Source organism: Cnephaeus nilssonii (genome assembly GCF_951640355.1).
Source record: "Cnephaeus nilssonii genome assembly, chromosome: 20".
Classification (NCBI taxonomy): domain Eukaryota; kingdom Metazoa; phylum Chordata; class Mammalia; order Chiroptera; family Vespertilionidae; genus Cnephaeus; species Cnephaeus nilssonii.
In genome coordinates, this window is record NC_137091.1 from 9,889,351 (window position 1) to 9,896,022 (window position 6,672).

The window sequence follows — 6,672 nt, forward strand, 5'->3', positions numbered from 1 at the left end:
AGGAAATCTTGCCCGATCGACCAGCAGGGCTCAGTGGTTGAGCGGCAACCTCTGAACTAAGAGGTCACCGTTCAATTCCCGGTCAGGGCACATGCCCGCATTGCGGGCTCCATCCCCAGCAGGGGCTGTGCAGGAGACAGCCAATCAATGATTCTCTCATCATTGATGCTTCTATCTCTCTCTCCCTTTCCCTTCCTCTCTGAAATCAATCAAAAATAGTAATAATTTTAAAAAGAGTGAAAAAAAGAAAAGTAATCATGCCAAACGTCAGCACAGCAAACAGCCACTTCCCGAGGGCCCGCTGCACAGGGGACATCGCACAGCAGTGATTCTCAACCAGAGGCAGGTCTGCCCTTCTCCGCCCCGGGGACATGTGGCAACGTCTGGAGATACTTTATTGTTACAACGAGGAGAGCCAGGGAGGCTGCTAATCACCCTACAACACATAGACAGCCCCACCCCCCCCCAAGACAAAGCATTATCCGTCCCCAAATGTCAATAGTGCTAAAGCTGAGAAACTCCGGTCTGGAAGGAAGGCATTCGAAACCCCCACGCGCGTCACGACCCCTCCGATCATCTAAGTTAGTCTGTCGACTCCCCGGGGGCAGTACTCATACACATACGCAGGCACAAGCTTTGCAGTTTGGGGCGGGGGGTGGGTCATTAATTCCTGATGCCCATTCATGAACACCCCCCCCCCCCCAACACCAGGCACCCAGGATAGCGAGGTCAGCTGCTCTTTTTAGAGAGTCTATCCTTGTAAAGAAAAGAAACCCCTCTCAAAAGAACCTTTGGCACATTTGACCTTATTCAAACCTCACAGCATGCAAGCGGGTTGGGACTGTTAGGGTCACCATGCAGCAGGGGAGACTGGGGTGCAGGTAACTCTCCAGCTGCCAGGGGGCGCTCCAGGTCCAGCCTGGCGTTCCATCAGGGTCACTCTCTCCTCCTCCGGCCCCTCCCCGCTCTGGGAGATGAAGTCAGCAGACCAGCCCCAAGCCCCTGCCCTCACCAAGGCGGACGTGCGGACATGGGCACCCGGCATGAAGCAGAGGCCACTCCCTTCGTGGGTCCCAAATTTTCGGGGAGAGGGACCCTGCCCTGACCCCCCCCCCCCTCCTTTCTGGTGGGCTCCGGGCTCCCGGCGGGAAGCCTCACAGTCTCCATCAGCTCCTCGTCATCTCCGACCACGCTCACCTGCGGACATGACCAGCCCCACCAGTGGCTGCTTCATGGAGTGAGCATGTCGGCACCCGGGCCCTGCACCTGTGCATCCAGCCTGCCCCCTCGGGGGGCCCACCCTCTCTGTGCTCCTCGGAAGCCAGCAGCCAACCAGCGTCTGGAAGTTGATGAGGAACCGCGAGTCCGCGAGGTTTCCTTGTTTCCTCCATTCAGCCTCTCCCTGGCTGCCTCGGTCGCTCTGCTTTTGTGTCCTTGCAAGAGGCTGCTGTGGGCCCGCTGGGCCCCGCGGGGCTCGCCCTCTGTCCTCACTTCCTGGCGGCACCCTTCATTCTGATCGCAGGGTTCCTGCCGAAACCACCCAGCGCGGCACCTTCGCGTCCCTGGAGGCCTGTGACGATCAAGAAACTGCGTTCAAGCCAAGTGTGTCCAGAGGCACGTTCCTCTGAGTTTGCGGACACACAGACACAAATCTAACGGTTTTTGTTTCAGAAAACAACCAGATTTAACAAATGCCACCCATTTCTCTACGCGCACCAGGGCTCTGCAAGTGGGTCGACGTTATGTTAGCGCTCAGCTCCCCTCCCCCTCCCGGGGCGCATGACTCTAACGGTCACGGCACCGCCACCGTGTCCCCAGGTGCTGCTGTTCCTTCCTGTCAGCACCCCTCTCTGGGACAAGCCCTGAGTCAGAACACCCCTTCGCTGGGTATTTCTTACTGGAATCGACATGTCATATGCTTGGGGTGTCCTGACATCTTACAGAAAAGGCATCTACTGCCCACTTCTGGCCCCTACCTGGGCTCATCTCTTAAGGGGCCCAGGTCCTTTCCTGGGCTGGATCTCTCATCCCACCTGTGCACGGGTGGCTTTTGGGAAGGGGATGGGGAGTGCCCAGCGGACGATGGTCCCCACAGCGGGAGAAGGCTGGTTTCCGTGACGCCGGTCCACTAAGGACAACGTGGGAAGGACAAAGCACGGCTGGTCGGCTGGGCAGCACCACGGCCCAGAGTGATGGGACACGCGCTGCACCCAGAACAGCCGAAAGGGATGAACCCGCCACTGGGTGGAGGAGAAACAGGGAAACAGGCCCAGAGAGGGTAAGCGGATGTCTCAGGATCACACAGTCAGTGAGGAGGTGGGGACCAGGCGCACCTGCCACTGGGGGCATCATCGGAACCTTCCTCCTCCTCACCCCACAGAGGCAGGCTGGGAAGATTGGCCTCCTTTCTCCCCACCCCAAGTCCCCACCCCCACCCCCCACCCAACACGGCCCAGAGAGGAACAGCCAGCTGCCCTAGGCTGAGAGTGGATGAAGGCGCCAGCGGTAGGAATCTAGGTGGGGCCAGAGCGCCCCAGCTGTCCAAACGCTAAACAACCCTAACACGTGGGCCTCAGATTCCGTGTGGTCCCTGCCCAGGGAAGCTGAGGGTGGGGTTCAGGGCATACCCGTCCTGGGCGTTCATCCTTTCCCTCTCCACCAGCCCCAGGGCGCCTGTGGGTGGGAAAGCCATGCCCACCCTGTAACAGGCACTTTCTCTCTCTAGCTGCATCCCTGAATGTGACCACTCAGCATCGTCTACTGATGGCCTTCTGCAGGCCAGCCCCTGGCCCTGGTACTTTGGGGGCTGGAAGTGACAGGACACTGTCCCTGCCCCCATGGGGTTTCTTGAGGGAGGCCACACCCAAGGAAGCCCAGTTAGGCAAAGATTTGGCCGCGGTGAGTGCGGCGGGCTGGGAACCAAGCACCAATGGGTCGGAGGGCTCTAATGGCAGGCACGGTGAGCTCTGAGGAGGTGCACAGGTGTCAAGAGAGAGGAAAAGCATGTCTGGGGGTGGGGATAGGCACGGCCAACACCCCTCCTTGTCCCTTGTCCCAGCTGCTTCCTCTTCCTCTTCGCCTTCCCCTGCTGGCCAGGTGGGTGTCTGGTAGGGCTCCTGTGTCTCTCCCAGCCTCACACCTTGACCCTGACAATGAACACCTGCTTCCCGCAGTCCTGCGCAAGCCTGTCCACAACCCACAACACGCGGGAAGTATTTCTTACACGGGGGACCCAGCAAATTCTAAACCAGCGGATGTCAGCCGGCGGACCGTGGACCACTGGTGGCCTGTGAGGTCCGAAAGGCTGGCGACCGCTGGCCTGAACCGTCCTCTGCTCCCGAGAAAGAGAAACCTCCCCTCGGAAGGAGAAAACAAAGGGGCAAAGGAGTCTTGCCGTGAGGAGTCTCCTTGCAAGTTCAGAGGAAGGGGCAAGGTCACTCTGGGCTGTTGCAGCAGGAGGAGGTGGGCAAGGAGGGATAGGAACCCCGTGGGCAATGGCGCAGGACACGCGTGTGTGAGAGGGAGAGGAGGAGCTGGGAGCAAAGGCTGGGAGGAGGAAGGCTCAGGATGAGTCTGCGGGACAGCAGCCGGCGGTTGGGAGTCACTCAAGTTTGGAAGCAGGAAACGGACATCATAAAAAGCGTCTTTATCAAGATCCCCAGGACAAAGGCTGCCTCCATGCCGCTGTACCGGCTGTGATCACCCTGCATGCCAGCCTGCGAGGGTGGGCCTGTGTGAGCCCCTGGGTCCAGCCCGAGGCCCCTCCCTGCTGCCTCAGTTCCCCTGGTCAGAAGTCCTCCTGCGCGGGGAGGGGGGAGGAGGGAGGGGAGGGGGAGAGAGTGATGTTGAACGGGGACAGAGCACAACGCAGGCCCAGGCGGCCTGGCCTTCTCCTTGAATCTGCCCCCGAACCACTAAGTCGCCTTTAAAAGCCCTTCTTCTCAGCCTCCAAGGCCGCCCTAGACGCTCAGAGTCAACAAGAGACCACTTACATTCCGATGGCTCCCACTATGGGCTTTGGAGTAAGACATTGGACACTGAAGCACAGACGGGTCAAGGCCCCGGATCATACTCTCTCTGAGTGCCCATCCCGCTCCGGCTAGCACTGACGGCGGGATCCAGGCGCCTCCTCTCCTCGGCTGTCTCACCTGCTCCTCCAAGCCTCCCTCCTTTCCGGGATCCTCCCGGTCCCCAGACCGACCCGGAATTTTTCAACATATCCTGGCTGCCCCCGGGGCTCTGGGACAGAGGCCATTGTTTAAGGAATTCTCTGCAGCATCAGAGCAAGGGAGGAGCCCACTCCTGGCAGAGTGGGTCCTGGGGCAGCGGGCAGCCCATTCGCCCTGGGCAGCAGCATTCTTTCCTTTTTCTGATCAGCTTGCCTTTGAATGTGCAGGAACAAGATGGCCACCAGGGGGCAGCAGAAAGCGAAAGCTTTAACTGGAAACTGCCCATTTGTCTAAATTCTCTGCCCACCCTGTAGAACAGTGGTCCCCAACCCTGGCTGCACATTAGAGTCACCCGAGGAGCTTCAAACAACACTGATGCCGGGTCCCCAGCTCCACCAATTAAGTAAACTGGCCGGGGGTGCACTTCTCTTGAGGAGAAAGAAGTAGAGGAGAAGCACCCTCTGAGGCCACCCTGCTTTCCAGCGAGGTGGAGGACCACTGGGCTAGACCTCTGTGACTCCAAGCAGGGGCCCCCGAGCCACCAGCACCTCCGGCACCCGAGCTTGTTGGAAATGCAGAATCTCAGGGCCCATCCAAACCTACTGGATCAGAATCTGTATTTTCACAAGATCTCCAGGAATTCAGGCAGATTAGACTTTGAGAAACGATGGTCCTGGTAACCAGAAGGGCCCATGGGGAGTTTCTGGTCCAATGCGGTATCTACAGTTTGTGGGTGCAGAGGTCAAAGCCCAGAGGGCAGAACCCATTTGCTCAAGGTCATTGGCCAGGCACTGGGTGGGCTGGCACAGACCTCAGACCTCAAGACCCCGATCCCCGTCCACAGCACCCTGCTCTTCCAGCCCAGAGCTGGGCCTGGGCCCCAAGTGGCAGGCAATGGTGGCAGGCGTTCGGGGGGTTTTGGAACTTGCCCACAGCTCTCGGGATGTGGACTGTGGGGGTCCCAGAAATGGCTAAGATACCATCCCTGACTCAAGGTGCTTCCGTCCAAGGGCCGTTTACTACTCGAGGTCCGGATGAGACCAGGAATTGTACGTTGTTACATCATAGAGTGGGGATGGAACAGAAGCTCCCCCGTAAGGTTACAGTGAGAACTGTCTGTGATGACATGTTTCGTACCTGGCATCTAGCTGGTGCTCAACATCATGATGACTCCATTCTACTCAAAGCCTGCTCTTCCCAGGGCCCCGGTGACCTGCACGCTTTGGCGTCTTCTGCAGCCTCTCGAGTTGCTCCTTCCATCTCTTTTTGCCCCCTAATGAAGGGTAACATTTGTTTAGCACTGTTCGTATCTTAAAGCAGTTTATATGAGCTCATTTAATCCTACAATAATGCTTTAAGATAGCTTCTCTTCATACCCCGATTTAAAGCTGAAGAAACTCAAGCCCTAGCTGGTTTGGCTCAGTGGATAGAGTGTCAGCCTTCGGACTGAAGGGTCCAGTGTTCAATTCCAGTCAAGGGCACATGCCCAGGTTGTGGGCTCGATCCCCAGTAGGGGGCGTGCAGGAGGCAGCCGTTCAATGGTTCTCTCTCATCATTGATGCTTCTATCCCTCTCTCCCTCTCCCTTCATCTCTGAAATCAATAAAAATAAATAAAGGTGAGGAAACTCAACGACAGGGGTTCAATCGGGTTATTGGATCAAGCACCCCCTCTCCTAACCACACTGTCTCCTAGGCCTCCAGGTGAGACTGCCCAGGACGTTCTCTTGGCTCCTCCACGACCCTCAAGCCACACTTTTCCCCTCGATAACGTCTCCTCTGGTCGTTGTGGGGCCAATCTCTAGTCTTTGTTTTGAGCCTTCACCCTCTCCTTTGATTGACAGGCCCACATTTCAAAGGCCAGTGGGACTTACCCACATGGATGTCTTTCCCTGATACCCAGCCAGGCCCGAGCGCCCAGCCCCTTCCTCTAGCTTGAGCCTCGGTAGCTCCCCCCCGTCCCCCCCCCCCCCGCCCCGCCCGTCCATCTCCATTACAGCACTAAGCTCATTCTGTCCAGACATCTAGCTTAGCATGGCCGCATGGGCCTCCTGCCCCTGACTGTGGGATCCTGGCAAGCAGGAATCTGTCCTCAGGGGCCTCTCACAGAGCCAAGCCGCACAGTGAATAGAGGACTTACCCAGCTCTGGGCCCCCCGTTTCCCCTCCCAGCAACCCTATTCAGCTCCCAGTACTACTGCCATCTGACCCCCTAAGCGCTGAGACTTCCCCGGGACCTTCCTTCTCCAGCAGCCTTCCATCACCACCACTCCCCCACCCCCAACCGTCCTCTCTGCTCCGAACTGCCTCCAACTGCCTCGGATCTTTCACTCCCCCCACATTCCAACAGACCAACTGCTCATCCGGCCTGGATATTCTGGAGGAGTCCTGGCCAGTACATTTGTCCACTGTCCCTCCCTGTGGGCTTATCTACTATCTCCTGGTGAACAAATCCAGAGAATGCATCGGGGGCAAGAATAACACAGAAATGACGCTCTGTCCTCAG